Below are 23161 nucleotides of genomic sequence, written 5' to 3'. Positions count from 1 at the left end.
CAGGTTGAAAGTGGCTTCATGCATGACAAATATTCAGTGGCTTTTTTCTCTTTTCATTTGATTACCTCATTATTCTGCTTGATTGAGAGACTGATACCTACCAAGAGCCAGACCAGCACCCTGTGGCCTCAGAGTCACCGTAACCTTGAGCAGGAGCCTCAACCCTTGGCCAGGCTGTCCAAAACGCCCTGCTTCCCTCATCCCACCCCCCCTTCCTCCAGTCCACCCATCAGAAACCTGAAGCCACTCACTACTAACAGTCATTTTTGCTTATAATGTTTTCAGCTTCTCCCCTGTATTAAAAATGAGAAATCTGTGACAGTGATTGAAATATTTGCACCTTTCCTTTGTAGTCTTTGCTTGGACTTTGCTTTTATTCTTTCCCTAGTAGTTTATGCTTCTAGTGAGGATCTGGTTGTCTCCTTAGAAGCAAATACAGGTGCAGGTTTTTGCAATGCTCACCTGGTGGGTAGACGAGCTCCTGCTCTCCCCAGAAGCAAGCTCAGCATTTTCCCAAATAACAAAGCCAATTTCCACCATTTTAAGACATTTTAAGGTTTTTATTACATCCTTAAGATACCGCTAAAAAATAAGTAACTTCAGGGCTCCAGAAGCACAAAGGCTCGTGCCTTGGTGAACACGATTCCCCAGGGAACACGGAACAGGTGCCCTGCAAGGGGGAGCAGCTCACGGCCAACATCTTTGGATGCTGCCAAGGTTGTTCCCACATCAGAAGGACAGTGCTCACTGCATCATTGGAAATGATCCTGCCACAACATCGGCATCCCCAAAATTTCCATCTCCATCCAGAGGCACACGAGCTGCCTCAGCCAGGATTGCAGCGGTTGACATGGGTGCCTGGCAGTGGAGCTGCAAATCAGCTTGGTGGCTTTATTCAGAGGTGTAGCAAAAAAATAGCTGGCCAGTGTCTGTCTGCAGTACCAGAGAGCCAGGTCAGGATGACAGGCTCCTTCCTCAGTGCCTCCCTGGTTCTATTTATCCATTGGATCCTGTCGTAGTTTAGCCCCAGGCAGCAGCTCAGCACCACACAGCTGCTCGCTCACTGCCCCTGCCCCGATGGGATGGGGGAGAGAATCGGAGGAGTGGGAGTGAGAAACACTCCTGGGCTGAGATAAGAACAGTTTCATAATTGAAATAAAGTAAAATAGTAATGATAATAGTAACAATACAATAATAATAATAGTATACAAAGCAAGTGATGCACAATGCGATTGCTCACCACCCGCTGACCGATGCCCAGCCAGTTCCCGAGCAGCGATCGCTGCTCCCCGGCCAACCCTCCCAGTTTCTATACTGCCCATGACGCCGTATGGTATGGAATAGCCCTTGGGGCAGTTGGGATCAACTCTTCTGGCTGTGCCCCCTCCCAGCTTCTTGTGCCCCTGGCAGAGCAGGGGAAGCTGCAAAGTCCTTGACTGGCATAAGCAGTGCTGAGCAACAACTAAACCATCAGTGTGTGATCAGCATTCTTCTCATCCTAAATCCAAACCACAGCACTGTGCCTGCTTCTAGGAAGAAAATTAACTCTAGCCCAGCCGAAACCAGGATAGATCCACATATCAAAGCTGGCTTCCACTGGCAACAGGATTTCCGTGTTAGCCCAGTGCTGATCTGAAAATAGGAAGGTAAGGAAAAATAGAACAGAACAGTGGAAAACAATCTAAACTGAGGAAAACAATAAGTACGAAGCTGGGAAAGGAAAGCAGCGGAGTACATCGGTTAGCAGAAGCCTTCATCACAGCAGTAACTCCCAACAGTCATCTTAAACATCACATTCCCAACCAGCTCTGTTTCTGCTTGTAAAATGCAGCAACTTTTTACCAAGATCAGCAAAGGAGGATACAGGCTGTAACTATCTGCACTGCCCTTCTGGAGAAAACTGATGTGATTTTCCTGGCAAAACTTCCCTGGTGCCTTGAACAACCACCGGCACTGGGGCTCCATCCCATGCTCGTGGGGATGCGGGGACCCTCCAGCCATGGTGGGACCGGCTCGGCTCAGGCTGGGGGAGCATGGTCCCAGCATTCTCCCGCATCTCCTGCCACAGCGCTGGGTCCTCCTAGACCTGGTGCAGGCTGATCGCATCAAACAAGCAAGGGCAGGTAGAAATATCATCAGGGGATGGACAGCTGCAAAGAGAAGGAAACTGCATGTACGTTGCTTTTTTTTTTTTTTCATATTTTTTTAAATAAATGAACAAACCATTGACTAGCATGAGGGCAGAAGAGTCACAGCTTGGTCCACATCCCAAACTTGGTTAATAGGATCTGAACTAAAACGCTGTTGGCCGACACAGCGATTCGCTGCGAAACGGCTAAATGCCTAGCAACAAATTCCAGCCTGCAAAGCACGAACTGAAGGTGAAGAAAAACTGGAGGAGTCGGATATGCTGCTAGAACACTCAGGATCAGAGGAGAAGCTAAATGCGCGGCCAGCTGCAGAGCATGCACCGCGTGTAGCTGTATCCGAGAGCAACGCAGGGACCCGACCGCAGGCAGAGCCTCTGCGGGGAGCGGGGAAAGAGGTGGAGATGCAGCAGGGGCAGCTGGTACCTTCTCGTCTGCAGGACAGGACAGGGTCTTAAATATTAAGAGACAGATGAGGCCATGTCAGCACTTCTCGAATTTGGGGTGAGCACACATTTCGCAGTCACCGCTGCCTGCAGAGCTGTTTGGGTGAGGGACAAGGGCTCTCTCTGGATAAAACAAGCTGCTTGCAGCACGTCCAGGATCACAAAATCAGAGAAGAAAAGGACCGCAACACCCTGTTTTAAGGGTATGCCACTGAACAACAGACTTATACTAGACAGCAGATCAATTCCTATTTAAAATCGGTATAAATCTAGAGAAAACCCCTTCTAATTAATGGCATGTTCTGGATCTGCCCAAGTTCGAAGGAGTGAATAAAACCTGACCCATCGTCAGGGATTTAATTTGTCCCAGCAGTCGCTCCTGAGGCCAGGGCCGTTTGCTCCAGCTATGGGTCTTCCCCTGCGCTTTTCTTGTCTACTGGATTTGGCAGTAGTGGGCTGAGAAGATACCTCATTATTAGTAATCATTACACCCTGGGCTGCAGTTTTATTCCTAAGAGACCAGAAAAGGTTATCCAGCCACTGGCGATCTCCGTCTCCTTCCCTGAGAGCATGCTAAATCTTTGCAGAAAAATAATACGCTATTAAACATGACATTAATTAATTGAAGGATAATCATTACTTTCTCCTATGTTGAGAACTTTGAAGATCTCTACCATATGTTTGGGCTTCCCTCTCTCTTATAACTCAACAGTAAAAACCCTGCATAATTTACAAGCACTAATTAAAATGCATAAATATTTTCATAATTGTTGGGAAGTTACAGCACAATCAAATATACAGCAAAATCAGATCATTGAGGGACCAACAGCTTCAGAGCAATTTTTGATGATGGCATTTCCATTTTTAAAGTTACGTTTATCATAAATTTATGTGTTTTTATTCTAATGAATGAGCACGTCAAAACTCAATACTAACATGAAATCGCTAGCATTCCTTTTTCTCCTTTTATGGAGTAAAATTTTTGTTTGAGATTGAATTTATTACTTTATTATTCAAAGCCTGATCTATTTAAAGTGGGCAGAAGTGAATATTTGGCATTTTTGTCCTAGATTTTGCAGGAAATTTTGGGCTTCTTCACATTAACAAGTGTCCTTCCACAGCACAAGGCGTAGCTTTTGCCGTGTTTTTTCTCAAGTAGAGAGATTTTGAATTTATCTTTTAAAAAATATTGTGTAGTTGCATTTTCTCTTCCAAGCATGTTTTGTTTCCAGCTCACACAAGTTCTGTAGCTTTACATTAAGTCCTTCGACTCAGACAAGAGGGGAACGAGAGACCTGCTCCTTCACACCAGCACTTACGCGAATAAACACATGGAGCTGATTTCTCTGACCTTGCCCAGCCCAGGGACAGGACCAGAGTTGCAATATAAACAAGAATATTATTCTGGACAAGCTAATAGATTCAAATTCAGATTACAAATATATTTTAACTGCAAAAATGAACCACCTCACTTTGCAGGAATGTTAGAATTATTTAGCATTATGGTATTAGAAATTTCTACTGAAATGCTGGTGGTTTCATGGAGTGGGGTCATTTCTGTATGGGCAAAGTGACCATGCCAGGGGGATGGGAGACTCCAGGAGAGAAGGGAGATGGTGGGGAGTGGGTGGCCAGGTTGTGCATGCCAGGAGGGGGTCAGTGGAGGCAAGCACCTCCACACGCACGCACAGCCATGCAGGGACCGTGTCACGCCAGGCAAAACAGGGCTGGATGGCAGAAATCTCCCATTTCTGGAAAGCAGAGCCACACGTGGAGGTGTAAAGGGGCTGTTCAGCTGCCTACGCAATGCTTGATCACTCGGAGACAAAACTTTAAACAAATCAATAGCTGGTGAAAAAGACCACAAACTGCAAAAGCAGAAATGTTTCCCCCAAAAAATATGCAAGTGAGACATCCTGGCAGTGTGATGCCGGGCTCCTGCCCTGGACACCCACCGTCCCACCAGCCCCAGCAGGATCCCAAACGGAAAGCCCATCGTAGGCTTCAAATACTCCAAAATATTGCACTGTACATAAATGAAGAAAGAACAAACTCTTTTAGGATCAAACCAGAAAGGAAACCCCACACCAAAGGTGCACATGGCAGCCTGATTGATGGTTGCAGATAAAATCCCAAAGGAAAGAAAAGAAGTTAATTACATCCAGAATGTCTTACCAGGGACAAAAGAGGTGGCACTGATCACAGCAGCTGTATCCCAAGTTCCCAGTGACCACCACGCACATCCTCACTGCGGGAAACAGCCCAAAGTTAACACTCAGCCAAACAGCACCCCAATCTCGAGCAGAAACAGCATGCATTAAAAAGCAGATACAGTTCACACATCATGTCAAAAGCAAGTCTTTCAGCCCCTTATCTTCATATGGTTTCTCCTGCTTTTCAACAAAAAAAAAAAAATCTATAAATAAAGTGCTCCTATTGTGTAGGAAATGTCCCCAGGCTGGGCTGCTGGTCCGTCCATGGGATCCAAGTGCCATCTTGTGTTCACACACTGCATTTCAGGGGAGCTTCTCCCTCCCATAGTCCTCAAAACACCACCTCCTGCATGCCATGGAAAAGCTTATAGAGAGTTTTGGGTCTCTTAACGATGAATTAATTGCATATTGAAATGCCAGCAAAGCCATTTAATAATAAATACAGCTGCACGTTTTATAAACGTGAACTGCTTACGCAATAAATTCTTGGCACTTACCTTGCACGACTGCTGTAAAACCCATTTCCACCCCAACCCCTCCTGTTGGGTGCAGGTACGGCTGTGCTGGCCATCACACCCTCATTCCTCTACCCGCCACACAAGGGGATGCCTCTCCCTGTAATTAGGGTCGTGGGAAATTTCTATTTTGCTGGAGGAAATCAGGGGAAGGCAGAAGGAGTTGGAAATTGTAGGTTTGCAGAAAAAATTATGGGTTTGTAACAATGAACTGCTCAGAAATTAAAGTCAGATTTCCTGGAAAGGCATGGCTGAGGTAAATTAAAAACTCCAATAAGCTAGTGTTCCACCTTGAGATGGTCATAATGGTATACCAGAAAGTTCTCAATATTTCATAATTTAGTGACATTTTAAAAGGAAAAGAGATAGAAAGCTAAGTCAGAGTTCAGTTTTTCAGTGGGGATTAAAGAAAATACTTCAGCCAACCCCAAATTTTATTTCTGGTTGTTGATTTTGCCAAAATACTAGCCTATGGCTATCCTGGAACAATATTTTATTTCCTTCAGTGTGGACACCAAACCTAAAAATGCCTCTGTTCTCACAGCACTAATAAACATACGCATTTTCTGCTGTGCATTATTCTCTCTTTATACTGAGTTGCAAAATCCCTTTGTGCTCCACATGAACAGAAGTGATTTTAGATGCTGTAAGCACACATGCATGGACCCGACAGCCCATCGTCCCACCTCCCCTCGCCTTCCCCGCATGCAATATCACTGTGAATGTTATTACTGTATTTTTAAGAAATCAATGTACAACATAAAATCTTTTCTCTCTGGCTTACTGTAGAAGTGAAGAGTCCTTCCACGTTCATTGCGGTTGTGGCCCCCATGTCCATCGTCGCTGGTGACCCGGTGCCTCCAGGGGTGCCCCTGGGCTCGGCCAGCAGCTGCGGGCATCAGAATGACAACACCAAATCGGAATTCCCTTTTCCCCTCAAATTTCTGATAAAAGTTATCACTATCTTATGAATGGACTGAAAATCTAATGCTCTGACCACGTGCACAAAAACGCTGATTTTGGAAGGAGTGCAGTAATATGCAGGTATGTACGCCCTCTTTTATCAGGCAAGTTCTCTGCTTGCTTATTTACAGTAGATTATTTAACAAACTATCAGAACAGACTTTCTTCTCCTAATAAATACAGTTTTTCATCAAATCCCTCTCCAGAAGAAGGACAAGAAGGGAACCAAGACTGATGTCAGGACAAAGATCACTGCATGATGTTCTTATGCCTATGTCATTGCATAATAAGAGATCAGAAGGTGTTCAGGGTCCCTTTTTATTTAAAACCTATTAATAATTTTATTAGTTTTGTATTTATGGAAAAATAAAAGAAAATGCACACAAATTAAAAAACTTTGGAAAAACTATTCACTACGTACGGTCTTGTAAAGTCATAAAGTCTCCTGAAAACCATTGGTAGTTATATATTTTGGGGTAGGACCATTTCTCGAAGGGTACAAAATTTGTCCTTAGGGCTGAGTCACCTGGAGTCCCACCCTTTGTGCAGCCACTTGTATTTTTGCTTCTACAGCTTTGCCTTTTTATACACCGCAGCCTGCAGTTACAGGCAGTACAGCACTTTTACCAAGCACAGTGCTACGTCTCAGCGTATCACACACTGTTTGGGCCAAGACCTGCTGAAACAAATGGAAAAGCTCCCTCTGACTTGCATGGATTTGCATCAGGCGCATGTCTCCATAGGTTTCCCAATCTCCCAGACACGGCTCATCTTTTGTGACTCCAGCGAGCCTTTATTCCCTCTGCAGATCAGGTATTCCGCTCCCGATAATACAAGATCAACAGATGAAACTCCACTGAAAGAGCCGTGTAGCGTCGATGTTTGCTTTCAGACACAAAGGCACCTTTCTTGTAAAGAAACAGCACTTAGAGTTGCATCCAACTTCATCTCAGGTCAGCAATAACATCCCCGTAAAATTGGCACCTCGCCCTCGGAGAGAGCACGATGCCTCGTGAAGGTGAGGGAGCTGGGGAATGGGTGAAGGCAATCAAACTGCAGTGACTTATTAAAAGAGAAGAGCTTTTACTGTTATTTTTCCACATCTCAGGAACTCAGCTCATATTTATCAGCCAAGCTGTTAAAACACAGATGCTGTGACCCTCCCTGGGCTCACCCAGGGCATGGAAGGAGCATGAGAGGCACACAGATATACACAAACACCCAACACAGGCATAAGAGCTTCACCATAGCACCAGGCCCAGCAGTGGCACAGAATGGGAAGATGAAAAAAACAGTTGAATAAAGGAAATTTAGGTTGAATAGGAAAGGAATAACAATAATATGAAATAGTCTGGAAAAACAAAAGAGAGCGCATTGTCTGGATGCAACGAGTGGAACAGTGTACAATGGTTTGTGCACTGACATGGGAATGGATGGGATTAAATAATAAAGTTTTCAGCCTTGGTTGCAGAACTTATACCGTCTACAGAAGTGATTCTTATTTCTCTTCCAGAGCTACTGTACTTGGGCTGGAGAGCTTTTTTTTATCTTTGCTAGCTTATGTCTTGATGGCTCAGTCGGACCAAGCAAGTCCTGCACCACATGCAATATCTAAAAGTCAGGATGTGAACCAATTCCTGGGCATTCAGCTGGTGGGGAGCATGGTGCAAAATCATCTCTCAATATACCTTTGGCTTCGATGAAGTTGGGTCAAGTTAAGAGCATTTCAGACTGCAAAATAACATCCAACTTTATACTTTATGGATTTTGTCACTCCTAATTGAAAACATAATGCATAATAGGTATGCTATGGTTCCAAAACATTACACGTCAGGACTAGTAGTAATAGGTTTGTAACAAAGAATGAGCAGAAATAAAAGAATTAAATTGAATTTGAAATTCACATATATGAAAATATGCCACATAGGATGTGCTCTACTCAGATGCAATTTCTTTGCTGTTTCTCCCTACTCTACCTACTGTTTTTTCTTATTTTGTATGTATGTAAACAATATATCCCTAATTTTACTTATCCATAACTGGTAGAATTCATAAACTATCAGGTATTACCCCGTTTTCCCAAAAGTAAGGTCAGAACAACCTGGAACAATCAAATTTCCATAAAGATCCCCACTGAGGTGCCCTTCCTCAGTGGCTTCCAGGACCTGCAGGTCTGGGCTATGACATTTCAATCAGAGGAGCTAAGCTGATGCAGATTTACTGGCAATCTCTTCCAATTCTTTTTTTTTTTCCCCCCCCTAATATCTTGAGTGAAATTAGACTGAAACCAAGGAAAGATTTAAAACAAAAATTAAGAAAAAACTACAAATTGTCTACAGGCTTCATTGAACATGCAAGTCACTAAGTAATGGTTGTTGGTATAATGTTAAAAGACCGAACACAACCAGAGACTTACAGCTACTGCACATTTTCTAAGAAAAAGTATCTGTAGTGTTTGCTTTCAAACCCTTTAATCTTTTACCTCTGTAGAAAAGATGTTTTCTCTCCATGTACATACCCACTACGATAATAAATCTTTCCATCTTGGAAAAAAAAAGCCTTACAATTAATCCTTAATCCTTTTAATAGTCCTCCTAAACAAATGAAATCTCTGGGGATTAAAGTAGTATTTGTTACTGGCTTTGCAAGGTCGCAAACACAAGTTAGGTTAATGGCAATTAATCACTGAAGAACATGCGTTTCCAGTGCATTTATACATCTGTGTGCACATTTCCAGGGTGTGCCTAACTGAATATTTCCGACGCAGATGCCCCCTCCCAATGAAAAATCAGGAAAATGTTTGAAAATCCATGAACGTGCTGAACAGCATTCATTAGTGCAACAGCGCTTGTTATCCGCTTTCTTTGAGCAGCACATTGAGTTCATTTTTGGTAATAATAATCCCATCACTCCTCTGCTGAGAACAGGTGCCCCAGATATGTTTCTTTCTATTTTTCTCCTAATTCTGCCAAAATGAAGCTCCACAGTATCTGCCTCTGACTCGGAGTGACAGACTGACAGGTGTTGTCAGCGAGGTGCCTAACGACTGCGAGATTTGTTTGTCTTTTAATGGAATTCAATAAGGCATAAAAGCAAGACAAAGCAGCAGCATGTGCAGCTCGAGGAAGCCTTTGGCAAGTCAGCCTTGCAAATGTAAAACCCCCGAATATTTTCATGAGGCAATAAAGACCATTGTCTATACAGTTCCCTTTTAATACGCTGTCACAGACCTGATTACTTATCACCTCTCGGGGAGTGGGTGCTACTAAACCCACGCGTCGCCGTCTTGTGCTCAGCGGTTTTAAGCATAAAGCCTCATGGACGTTAAAATGAGGTAAAAGAAAAAAAAAAAGAACTTCAGCCACTTCAGCACAGAGCTGTGGCTCAGCATCGAGTCCATTCAAGCGTTTGTTTTGCATAAAGAAAACGCTGATTAAAAAGGTAATAACTCCTCCTCCTAGCCTTGCACAAGCTTATTGACAGTAATAAACTCTAGTTCATAACCATATGGCTTTCATGGTAAATAAAGGAAAAAAGCAGCAGATAACATTGTCTACTTGAAAACAAAAGAAAACTGAATTATAAGTGTTCCTGCATAGCCGTAATATTCTCAGGACTAATGAACCTTCAGCCATTTCATGTCACCTGCAAGAACACCCCAAAAGGGACAAAGTCCAGCAGTGGTTCCCATGCCTGGAGATCGGCCACGCAGACAGAGGCTAAGGGTATAACAGCATAAGCATTTACCAGCGCATAAATGCAGCAGTTTGTTGTAGGAAATGAAGATTTTTTCTCTCCTCCACACAACAAAATGGCATGGTTCTTCCCCCAAAACATTTCCATCTACAGGGCATATCAGTTCCCCTCCATGCATCTGCAAAATCACATGGCTCTGCTCAGGGTTTTGCTCACAGGACGTTGCTCACAACGTCACTGTAGTCGTGACTCATGATGGGTTCCTGCACCATTTTAATCCTACCTGCCAGCAGGGCCAGAAATTCAGGTGACTGCCCCATGCCCTTGGTGAGTTGCATGGGTTGGGCAGATGGGGACAAATCCAGATGCCATCGCCCTTCCACCGCGCTGGCCTTCAGTTCCAGTTAGGGTTGCATGCAACTTATTGACACATAAAAAAAGAAAATCCTGTTTTACCTCATTGAACAGACAGATTTATCATTCTATTTGTTCTTTCTGTTCATAAATGTTAGGTTTTCACAGGAATTAATAGTCTAATAAGGGAAAATCCTAAAACATTGTTGAAGCTCAGGAGCCATGCAGCAGGCACAATTCTTTGATGTTAAGATGTCAAACAGGATTATAAAGACACTTTCCCATTATCTATTGCTTTTTAAGTCTTTTTTTTTTTTTTTTTTTTTTTTTTTTAAGTAAAATCCACGTTTAAACTCCAAATTACCAGCTGCTCTTCCCGCCGAAGCGTTAAGGGTGGACAGGAATCAGCAGCTGTATTCAGTCTTGTGAAGGGAACATGTTTCACGGGAAATCAGTGTATTCTCAGAAGGAAAGAATGGATGAAAAGAAGAAACCCGCACAATAGATGGTAAAGAAAATCCTTGTTATTCCTAATACATAGCAGACCTTGTTCAATAGCTCGCCTGTGTGAAAAGTTAAATGCGACCTTTGTGTTTCTGCCAAGGTCGGTGAATGCTGGTCATGCAAGTTAAAGTTGCCTGGGGCCTGTTTTACCTTACACAGCAAAAAATTCATTTAAGAAATCTTAAAACTTTAGAAAAAAGAAGAGGTGCAAGTTGAAATGTTTGGGCCAGCTCTACATCACTTTATTTTCCCTACTCTGAGAGCCGCCACTTGGGAATCCTTGCTTTTCAGGGTTGAAAATGCAGGTTTGTACAGATTTTGGAAGGTGCTTCCCAAGGACGTGATCCTGCCCGGGACTCTGCTCCAAGGCAGCCCTGTCCTCAACCACCTGCCTGTGCGTCAGGCCAGCCTTTATCCCACTGGAAAAAAGGGAACAATTCCTGTGTTTAAGTCTGTTTTCAGCACAGAGAGAAGTAGTACATGAATGACTGACCAGTTAGGAATCTGCCAAGTTTTCCGTACTTTTTACCATCTGCGTAAAAGTGATTTATCAAAGTGCAAACAGAAAAACGGGTACTTTAATTAGACAACTTTCACCATCGTAAAATTTGGATGGGACAACTAGCATGGGAAAATAAGAACCTCTAAGCACTAATCCTCATCCCTAAGTTTACCTTGACCCAAACCCCTTTTCTAAGGTTCAGAAAAGTCACACAAAGTGGTTATTTTAATTTTTCATGCACCTTTGCACTTTCAGGTTCTGGCTGAGATCAGAAGATGATGAGCTGAAATACCATGACAGGACGTTACTGCAGATTGAAATAGAAGTGCCATCACTTTTTTCTGAGAGAGGTGGCTATCATAAGGTTGCAAGACTAATTCATAGTTACAAGAGATTTAGATAAGCTTGCAACAAGCAAGAAAGCTTTTGGGTGCCTGCTACTATCTAAAGTGAATCTGAATTCAAAATTTGCAAAGGCACACTCGCAGTTTCTTTACTAAAAAATTGTACAGCATTTTTATTTTCGACTCACCATCAAAATCCATGGATGCGCATCTTAATTGGAACTGGACTTCAGAAGTCAATACATGGAGGAAAAGAAAATACAGGCAGACGCTCCTATCACTATATGATATCAACCCGTTGGATAATGATGCTTTCGTGCGTGGGTTTATCATCACTTCCAGAACATTGCCGAGGTTCTTCCTTCTCTTGACCTTGGCTATGATGAATTCCTCTTATCTGTGCCTTCTTTGCCTATTGCAATCCCATTCTTTATGGGCTTCCTATTTTTAGGGAGAGGGGGTTATAACTCAGCCATAAAATTTTCCTCCAGCTCAGCCACAGAACAGATTCTCAGCTTGAAAACAATTTTAAAGAAATATTAAAGAAATTTGTGGATGTTTTAAGTTAAAATTTACTAGCTTCAGAAATATTTTTTTTACTTCTGTAACTCAAAGAAGGTATTGATTTTTTTAATGAAATCATGCAGATCAGCTAAGTTCTTTTTAATAATAAATCAAAGTCGAAAATGTTAGATCAAAGGTAACCCCTGGAAATCCATTTCTAGGTTTTCATTTCTCCAGACAACACTTCATATTTCCCTATTACTTTCCCTTAGTATTCAGATAATCAATATCAAGGAACAGTTGGGAAGAAAGCTTAGCAGCATTTATGACAAAGACCAGATAATATTTTTCCCCTTGAGCATTTCCATATGGCTCAGAAGGACATGGTATTTAGACACAGTTGGACAAACCCTGATCTGTTACCCTGTGGAAACATTCACTGATGTGCTTGAACTCCATCCCACCTGCTCCTGGACGCTGCCACCTCCATCAAGTCGCTCCCCAGTGATGTGCTATTTCAAGTGCAAAGAGAGGAACGTATTTTGCTCTTCTGGGACTTAGTTCTCTTCATCTGAAAACTAGGGGAGCTGGGTTTTGTTTTCAGCAGAGTTCCTTTTTTTTTTTGCAATATATTTAGAGGCAATCTGCAAATGCTGACACGTTCACAGGCTGATCCCACAGTGCTGCCTGCCGTCTGCAATTGCTATTCCCAGCTCAGAGCGGCCTTCGTTTGCACTCCTGTTAGACTCAGTGGGTCAGATGTAACCATAACATGCTGGCTCTCTGTTGCTCTCCTAATTTACAATACTTCCAGCTTTATTGCTAGTTTCATGCAATATGGTGTTTTGCTCAAACATCTTCTGGAGGAGTCACGTCATAGCGGAAGAGTCTCAGTTTGTATTTAAACAAAGTCTAACCCTCAGGGTGATGGGAAAAAAACGCTGAAAATCCAAACACTAAAGGCTAAAAACTTGAAGCTATTTTAATGCCCAATAATTAAAAACTAATTCTCATGATTTTTAAATAACTCTGATGAGACAAGAAGCATTTTGCATGTGTTTGAACATTTAGAATCGTAGAACAGCTCAGGTTGGAAGGGACCTTGGAAGATCATCGGGTACAACCTTTCATGGGAAATAAAGCCAAGGTAAGATTTTCTAGCACCACGTCCAATCACATCTTGAAAACCTCCAGTGATGGAGACTCTCCGCCATTTAGGATTAGCAAAGCAAAATGATTGCTAAAGCAGAGTGGTACGCTTTTGATTAGGTCTTTGAAGATGGTATCACATTAAAGCAATGTAATAGCGTAAGGACTTGTCAAAAGTTCATCTCATACCAAAGTGAATTCTGTTCAAAACCCAAAAAGAAAAAATGGGATTGAAATAAGAACTTAGTGGATACATGAACCATCATTTTCTGCTTAGGCATATAACATGGAGAGGAAAGTAGGATGGGATGTAAGTAGAAAACAGGAGACTAAATTAAGTAAAACTTATGCTGACTACACATCACATTCATTTCTAAATATGGCACTTAGATCAGTTAGCCTATTCCACAGCGTGATCTGTACCATTGGCGCTGTGCAAGTACTCAATTACTAACGGTAGTTGCTCTAAGTATCTGTGTGCGTATCAAGTAGGCCAAATGCATTAACTTCCTTATAGATGGAAGTCTCCTTCTTATTACTGGTGGAGTTTTGGTATGTATGAAAGGATAACTTTTTTTTCCCTGCAGTAGGAATAAGGTACAAGCTTCACTCCTACTATAGAAAGAACTAATTTTGCGTTGAAGTACACAAGCTTGCTAATTAGTTTTTACCTGTTGAAGATTATATTCTATTTCTTGATTGGACACTTTACAAAGTAGCAAATTTGCTAATGGCGAAGAGTAGAAAACTCTTTCTGTACTCATTTCCATTATTTGGATGAGACTGAGTTTAGATTTCAGTTTCAAAAAAAATCATGATGATTTCAAAATGGATAATTTGAAATCTCTCCCCTTTTTCACTGGAAGCACTGTACATCCTGCATTTCAGGATCATTAGGGGCTCAAGAAATGATGGGTCAGAATCTAAGACTTGGACTGTATTCAGTCACAGATCCATGAACAAGCATTTTTATTTTTTTGTCAAGAACTCAGTCATCATTTCCTTTGAACAGATCTCAACAGGCTTTTCTCCATTTCATCCCATTCTCCAGTGTAGCTTCTATGTTATGTCAGGTATGTCAGTCAGTCTGTGCTAAAGTTTAGAAAGCAAGTTTATGTGGCTGAAGCAAAAGAACACAAAAACATTCACATGCTTAGCTGAATACAAGAAAAATATAGCCTAAGGAACTTTATTAAAGAACTGCACTCCAAAATCATTATTTTTATATTTAACTAGGGCTTCATAATGTCATTAAAAATTTAGGTCAAGCACATGATGTCCAAAGGTTCTCAAGTAATACAAGGATAAAATTATCTGCCAGTAATTTATGTCCACCAGTGGGTAGCAGCAGGTAGCAGTTAATTGAAAAGCAGCTTATCTCTAATTATTCTTCTATATCCTCCTTACCAGCCATATTAGAGCAAATACACAAAAAGCATACTTAAATACTGTTGAGTCTGATGGAAAAAGAATATTTGGAAATGGGCGATACTCTTATTTTAATCCACGTTTTGCACAAGAAGCTCTGCAAAATCTTTTTTTTATGCTATATACATGATGTTTTCAGAGTTATACACAGGACTACACACATTTCAAGGTGTTGCTCCCACAAATATAGAATTTAATTCGACTCTACCTTTTTTTGTTTCTACCGTTCTACTTTCTGAGTCAGATTCTTTCTGGTTTTTCTGAAAGGAAAAAAAAAAAAAAAGTGGGTTTATGGCTTGAGGTATTGCAGCTAGTTATGAGTAACTCAGAGATGCTCCACAACCTCTAAAACTACAAAACTATTCTTGGCCTTTCTGTGAATTTCTTTAGAGACTGAGGACATTTTGATCCATCAGCAGCAGATGGCCCTTAGCTACAGAAGTGATACCGACACAGAGTTTCACATTTCATTATTGCGAAGTTCAAGTCTAAGAAATTGCTTTTTTCCTTGTTAGGAAGAGCTATAGCTTCTCCTTAACCACACTAGCCCCAAGACCAGCACTATATCACTTCATTACAGCTGCTCCTTTGTTCACGAGGTTCAGTTTCCAGAATATACTGCCCACAACGACAACAGCATTTTAACGTTGCCTTGGTGCCTCCGCATTGGGGAGAGGTGGTGGCAGCCACCTGCAACCAGGGAGCAGCTCTTGGGCAGCCTCTTGTTTGCCCAATGAACATGAGAAGATGATGTGGGACCTTCTCAATTAAGAAAATACCTTATGAGGGCACATAGAGCCCTTCATCTAGCAAATGCTTAGAAACAAAACAGGAAAATTTTCAGTCTGTTGAAGTAAGCTGCACAATTTTTTTTCTGGAAAAAGGAAAAGAATCAGCAAAATCACCGGTAAAGCAAAAGGTCAGCTAAGAAAATCCCCACCATGGCAACTGTGCTTTTCCCTGCACCAGTTGCGTTAACATTACGTCTCATCCTACAAGCTGGAGGGAGGAAACTGTCTTAATTATCCCAAGCACTTTTCTACTTTTCAGCATCTCTTGAGCAAGTCTTCCAGCCAGGGCTACCCCAGGAATCCCCTTTGAGATCCTCCCATGCTCTGTTGTGGTCGTGGCTCAGCCCTGCTGCCCTCCTTGGTGTCAGCAACGAATCCCCCCGCCTGACTCAATGCAATATGCACTGCCTAAAGCTGGAGCAAAAATATTACTCTGCTAAGGCAGAGAGATTTCCCCTCTGGTGCTGAGGGAGAGTTCCCAGGAGACCAGAATCCCCATTAAATGTGGCTTTTCTTTAGTGGATCTGTTTGAATGCAACCTTTTCAGGCTAAGGACTGCTACCGGAGCTAAGCAAAACTGTTTATTCTCAGACTGCAAAATGAGAGCAAAATTTTGCAACAGCAAACTTAGACACTTGCTGAGCAAACACTAGGAGAGGGTCTGAAAACCCTTGCAGGTTTCTGACTAATATTTGCATCCTGAACTCCATTTGACTGGTAGTCAAATGATCTTGCGCTTTTCGTGTACCTGTTGATTACGTCTTGAGGAATAAATAAACAGATTTTTCTCACCCATACCTATATATAAGTGCTTATCTCAGATCAGTATCTTTCTCGATTCATGTCATGGATTCAAAACTGACCCATGTGAAAGCATAAAATAGCCCCAGCAGTTTAAAGCACCATAATTCTGAGCTAACAAGGGATTAACTGAGGGTCAGAATAGCAATCCTCTGCTGAAATACTGCCTTCCTCTACTTATTAAGTACTAATAGTTATATCCATATTGTTAATATATACCCCAAAAGGAAACATCAATATGAGACAAAGGACTGTGCAGATGTACCAGACACAAAACATCCTCAGCCTGAGACAGACTTCAGCAGAACATGATTTTCCCCGTGGTCCCTATCCCAAAGAGACTTCAGTCTCCCTATCCCTGAGACTTCAAGTCTGAGCATTAAAAGCAATCATAAATTTTAAAAATATTCAGCTAGTACTGGGGAAAAAGATACAATAGGATGCGACTTCACCTTCCTGGTGCTCTGGACAGAGCCGGGGGAAAGGCAGGGCTGCGGGTCACAGGTTCCTCCTTTCATGGCCTTGTGATCCCGGTCCAAAGCAGGGCGCCGTATGCAGCCACATCTCGTGAACTGCCTACACCCATCGCGAACTCCTGTTTAGCTCCAGGAGAGCAGAGGCAGCCCAGAACACCAGCCTGGAAGCCGACTTTCAGCAGCACCTCTACAAACGTCGACGTTCAACGGCGACAGGCGATGCAGCCCAGGGACATCACACCCCTTACACCTGAGGGCTCGCCCGGAAATAATTTTGTTGTAGTTGACGAATACTGGGAGTGCAAGGGAGGTTGGCCCTATGAACAGAGCAAAGGAGAAATTAAAATCCCCTTTAATACAGGGATAATTTCTTCAGCTCTGCTCTAACAAAAGTTTGTGGCAGTGACAGAGAGAAAACTTTGAGACTGGAAAACAAGATCATATAATGATGCTGAGTTAGCAAGAGCATAAAGCAAAACAAGATAACTGATTTTCCAATTGCATTTAATTTGGAGAGTTTAAGACTTAAATAAAGAGAAAATTGTGGAAACTTATTGGAGCCAGAAACCATTAGTAGACTCTAACACTATATTAGTTTAAAGGGATTCTGTCAAGTGCAATTTTAGCGTTTTAAATTTTTTTCCATGTAATTAATGTCCCTGCAACATTAGTTACACTGTCTTTGAAGCTGGAAAATAGCGTTTACTTTCTTATCTTCACTGACATTGAACTTTCCCTCGTGTCTTCTACGGAGATATTACACAGCGGTCCCATTTGAGTTATAGTTTGGTTTATTTGTTTATTGGGCACCAGTGTGACCAATGGTATTCCTTATTCCTACTTTCCCAAAGATGTGCATGCTGCTTTGTAAGCAGACATAGCCTGTCCTGGGTTTTAGGATACTGATAGGCAGTAAAGAAAATAATCTGATGCGCATTACGGATGTAAGACCACAGTTTGGAAATGGGTCGTATGAAATCTCTGTTAACACCACTGGAAAAAGTACTAACACTAACCAAAATTGTCAATAACAAATGGAAAGCATTTTGAGCATGACTGTATAGGGTTGCTTCTCGTGGAGGGAAGGAGTGACCGAAGCCCGGAGGGGCACTGCCCGCTGCCCCTCTTGTGAGCACAGCCCAGACCTGGCTCAGCTGGGGCACAGCTCATGGGCACTGGACCATGCTCCCAGATGAAACTGGCTTTGAAAAGGAGTTTGGGAGAACGCTGCAAAGGCCCAAAAGAACAGGACCCCCAGGGACAGCCAGATGCATCAAGCCTGTTGGCTCACTGTTCGCACAGCAGCTCTGCAAGGCTTTAGAATCCCTTTCCTCCAGCAGCACCGCAGAGGACAGCCCAACCCTCTGGTCTTCCTTTCCGGGCATTAAACTCACAAATTTTCAGCCAGCAGTAGGGGGAGGGATGCAGCTCAAAAGATGACAGATGCCACTCGATAAGCACAGTGAAATCTTCCTTTCCTGTGCCAGCAGTGTACATTTTTAGGTGTTATATGGTTAACGTTTACCTCCCTTCGGTCTCTTGGACAGGTCATAAAGATCTCCACACATAGATTTGTGTCAGCATAGGTGTATATGCCTACATGTGTATATGCCTATTTATAAACCAATCTCTTCATATTATGGAGCTCTTAGAAAGAAGCGTTATTGTCATAACGCTCCCATGGCACAAGACCCACCGTTGCCCTGGGTTTGGGTGCCGGGGGCAGACACACACCTGTCCCCATCAGCTCTGGCTGCAGGAACCAAGCTCTGTAACTCGTAGCCTATAGGGCTGAAATGATGCAATAATTAACATCAGGTTTGTTTTATCTTATTGACTGATCCTAAATTTCCTTTTATTAAGCTAACTTCACCATCACTTCACTCCCTGGTGGGATACAGAGAATTAAGGAGCATCTTAAGGTGCCTGATTTCGACAAGTTTCCATATGAAGTTGCCTCATCTGGGGAAATTCTGACTTATTTACTATGTGTCACACTGACAGGAAAGTTGCTAACTCTCCAACCGATGCCAAGCAGCAACCTGTGGGAGATACTGGCTAGTTTGCCAGAGTCAGGGACCGAGTCTTGTAGTTAAACATGGATAGAAATAAGTTTTGCAGTAATTAGCATTCCAAATGGCACATGGGATTTCTGCCTTTAACATTGCGTTATCACTTCTCTGGTTTTAACATTGCTTTTGGGAAAAATAAAGACCTCGTTATAAAAGACCGCAATGTGGCAGACTGAGTTTAATTTCCTTATTTTTGCCATGGACTTGGAGGTCCCTTCAGTGTATGATTTAGCTGCCTTCATGAGATGAGTATTTATAAAATTGTGTTAACAGAAGTTTTCCTTTCCTTGCCATCTTCCCATTAGGGATATTTCATTTCTTGTTATAAAATTACCACACTGGGAGGCTCTGAAGTCAGTGAAAATTTCTGCTACCATGACACACAAGATTAATCTATGTTTATGTCATCAGATTTAATTATTCAGACAGCAAAACAATCTGAAAAATCCATGGCCACTGGTCAATGCAGAAGAAAAGCCGTTGGTGCTACGTGTGCTTGTGCTTGGCGCGCTTCAGAAATAGCTGGGCCCTACTAAAACAGATTATTCAAAAATCAAGAATGATTCAGGAAAATTGTAAGCCGATTTATACTTATGATGCTTTTACAATATTTAAAGAATCAAAAAATGTTATGCCGTATGTTACCACAGTTTATCTGCAATCAATTTTATATCACTTATTTTATAACATCAATTCATACAGACATCTCTTTCAAGCAAAGTTGCTTTGAATAATTTTAAACATCTTTATTCTTCCAGTAATCATTTATTATACGTACTACATTTTCAGAAAGCACTCTCAATTACAGCTTATTTTATGCTCTATGTGCAATACTTTAAATGTTTGTGCCAAAAAGATCTGAGGAGTATCTACAAGCATCATATTACTGTAAGAGTCCCAACTGCAGCCAGTTTATCGTCTGCCTGACCCGCAATTCTTCCTGTGCAGAAACCACTAAAGTCAATTGGGCTCCATATGGGCTCTCTGCACTGACCTGAATCTATTCCCACTGATGATAATGGTAAAACTCCCAGGGCAAATCCTAAGTACTTTTGAAAGTCAGTTTGTAAACACTGGCATTTTAAGGAACATTTTCCACAGGGTCATATATGGCCTTAGCATTTGCTTTAAGCTAAAACTTGGCATACAAGATTTCTTCACCAGAGAATATTCTCCTAGCAAAACTCGAACTTACTTCTTCCTCTGTTCTTCAAAATTGATGTTGTCAGTTTTGTGCTTTAAGTAAGAAGCAGAGTTTAGTTTAAGCAACTTCAAAAAGACTGGATGAGCATCTTTAATCACACACAAAGACTACAAGTCTTCATAGAAATGACAGGCTCACATTTTCAGCCACACAGAGGAAATTCTCAATGGTTTCTATTTCATATGATTTTATTCCTACCCGAGCCTGTGGGCTCAGAGACCTGTACCTAAATTTATATTCCACCAAAGATCAACACTTACCTTCAAAACTTGAGACCACAAATATACCTGCCAGAACAAATGCCAAGCTTGGAGACAATTTTGGCCTGTAGATAGTGAACATGCAAGCAGGAAAACGATGTCAGCCTGTCTTTTCAAAGATTTCCTTTGTTCTACCTTGGAATTCAGACATTTTAAGAAATTTAAAGATAGCTGAATCTATCCAGTTATTGTCATTGCAACATATCATAAACATACCTTTTTTTCGTCCCATCTATAGCTTGCATGTCCTTAGGGAGCTTCCATATCTTCCTAGGGATGGTGACACTCAGACTGGCTTACACTGTTTAACTACCACACCTTTATTACCTGAAAGCCACTAGGTAAGGTATCAGCATTCAGTATTTGCACGTGACTTTTATGTTTGCCATATTTTGAGGAGAATTTATCCAATGGCTTCCTAGTAGAAGATCTGATGTGAAAACAGGAATTAACTGCTTACTTCCCACTAAAGGTAATAGCAATGGGATGTCCATCTCCCATTTACATCTCTGAAAATCTCCCAGTTTTCCTCTTTTTGAGTGGGGACCTTTGCAAGACACCACTTGCAGGTGTCACTGCCACAGTACTCATATTTTGAACACTGTTAATATCGTACTGCTTGAACACGCTGATGTTAGCATTACCCCAGGCCCCCGCTACCCGTTCTTGCTCCAGGAAAACCTGCCAACGCATCAGGATCACTTGACTTGCCAGACTCACAGGCTCATTGAAAAGTCTGACTGATGAAATCATTTCATCTATTGGTTTTGCAAACCCCAGGGGCACTCAACCCAACTTCAGAGAGGAAACCACCCTTCCTTTTTTTAATCTAGCCCCAAACAACAACAACAAAAAAAAGTGACATGTTTATGTCTGCAATTGTAACCCATTACCACAAGCTCCCACGTGCAGCCCGCTGGCAGGACACATTCCCATGCAAGGGGGTCTCATCCTCACTGGAGGCTGTAGGAAAGCAGGGTAAGAGCTAATGAAAGGTTGGAGGAAAGCAACAGTGAGAAACACGCCTCAAGTATAACTAGAACCCTTTGCAGGAGAGCTTTTATAGAAAATTTTTTTTGTGAGACAGGGGAAAGAGGAGGGAGGCTGAAAGTAGTTGGTGAACTCCTGCCTGCAGCTGCACGTGCAAAGGGAAGGAAGGACAGGGCAAAACGTTTTCACCTGCAGCCTTCCATCCCTAATACTAATAAAGTTAGAAAGTTTGTATAATCAGTGAAGACTACCACAAAATGGAATAGCCATGTTACAGTATCCAAATACATGGTTTTAGCATAAATCCCACATTTTCACGGAAAAGTGAAATGACTTCAGCATCTTTGCAGGAGAATAAATTTTCAGGAAGATTCAAGTCAGAAGGGTAGCAATGCAACAGGGATGGAGAGACATAAAAGGGGAAAAAAACATGAAAGAGTTCATATGTTCAGTAACGCCCGCCACTGCTGCACCCCAGCCTCGCTGCCTCTGCCGGCAGCAGCTCTGCCTTGCACGGAGGGGAACAAGGTGGCTGGGAGACAGAGAAAACATTTCTGAATCACAAAGCTGAACTAAAGCATTTTTCAAATATCATTTCACAGAAAAAATGTAGTTTGGGAGAGGATGAAGGTCTTGAAAGACTCGGTTAGAATTGGAAATGGGATATGCTGAACTAAAGAAATGGAAAAATGCTGAAATATTTCATTTTGATTTTTTTTTTCCTGAATGTTTCAATTTTTCATTCCCAAATGATGTTGTATATCACTTCCCAGCAGCTCATATTCCCAAGCAGCAACAAAGCAAGCATGCTTTCTGCCTATGGCAGCAAACAGGGAGCTCACAGGAGCTGTTTGAGCACTGTAGGACGTGTTGAGGTGGGTTCGTGAGCCATGCTGGACACCCAGAGCGGCTCCATGCTGCTCAGTCACGTAGAAGGATTAAATAGGAAGGAATTTTAGATTGCCCAGGGGAACGGAGAGGCATTTTCTGCAGCACTTTCACACAATTGCAATAGTCGCATGCCAAAGTTTCAGTTTAGTTGCAACTCAGCCCCATGCAGCAGCTTGCTCACTGCTCCCACAATGGAATGGGGGAGAGAATCAAAAAGGTAAAAGTGAGCAAACTCGTGGGCTGAGATAAAGACAGTTGAATAGCGAAAGCAAAAGCCGCGCACGCAAGCAAAGCAAACCAAGGAATTCCTTCCCTGCTTCCCGTGGGCAGGCAGGTGCTCAGCCATCCCCAGGAAAGCCGGGCTCCATCACGCCTGACGCTGACTTGGGCAGACAAACGCCGTCGCTCCCAACATCCCCCCCTTCCTTCTCCCCCCAGCTCTGTGTGCTGAGCATGAGGCCATGGGGTGTGGGACATCCCTTGGGGCAGCTGGGCTCAGCTGTCCCGGCCGGGTCCCCTCCCAGCTCCTCGTGCCCCCCAGCCTGCTCGCTGTGGGGTGGGGTGGGGAGCAGAAAAGGCCTTGGCTCTGGGTCAGCACTGCTCAGCAGGAACCAAAACATCCCTGGGTGATCAGCGCTGTTTGCAGCACAAATCCAAACCGTAGCCCTGTAGTAGCTACTGCAAAGAAAATTAACTCCATCCCAGCCAAAATCAACACATCAAAACATTCATATTCTTCTCAACGCAGCCACCAAGGGCTGTACTCGTTAGCCAGTCCCTTCCCCTCCCCTAGAAGACTCGAAGAGATGGGCACTGGCCATAGCTAACAGCAAATTCTCCAACAAGCTTCTTGGAATCGGAGAAGTTGCTCAGACCAGGAAAGCTGCAGGGTGGCCATCCACAGGCTCTCT

The sequence above is a fragment of the Pelecanus crispus genome, chromosome 9, assembly GCF_030463565.1.
Source record: "Pelecanus crispus isolate bPelCri1 chromosome 9, bPelCri1.pri, whole genome shotgun sequence".
Classification (NCBI taxonomy): Eukaryota; Metazoa; Chordata; class Aves; order Pelecaniformes; family Pelecanidae; genus Pelecanus; species Pelecanus crispus.
The sequence above is the reverse complement of the archived record's forward strand: the minus strand, read 5'-3'. Positions refer to the sequence as shown.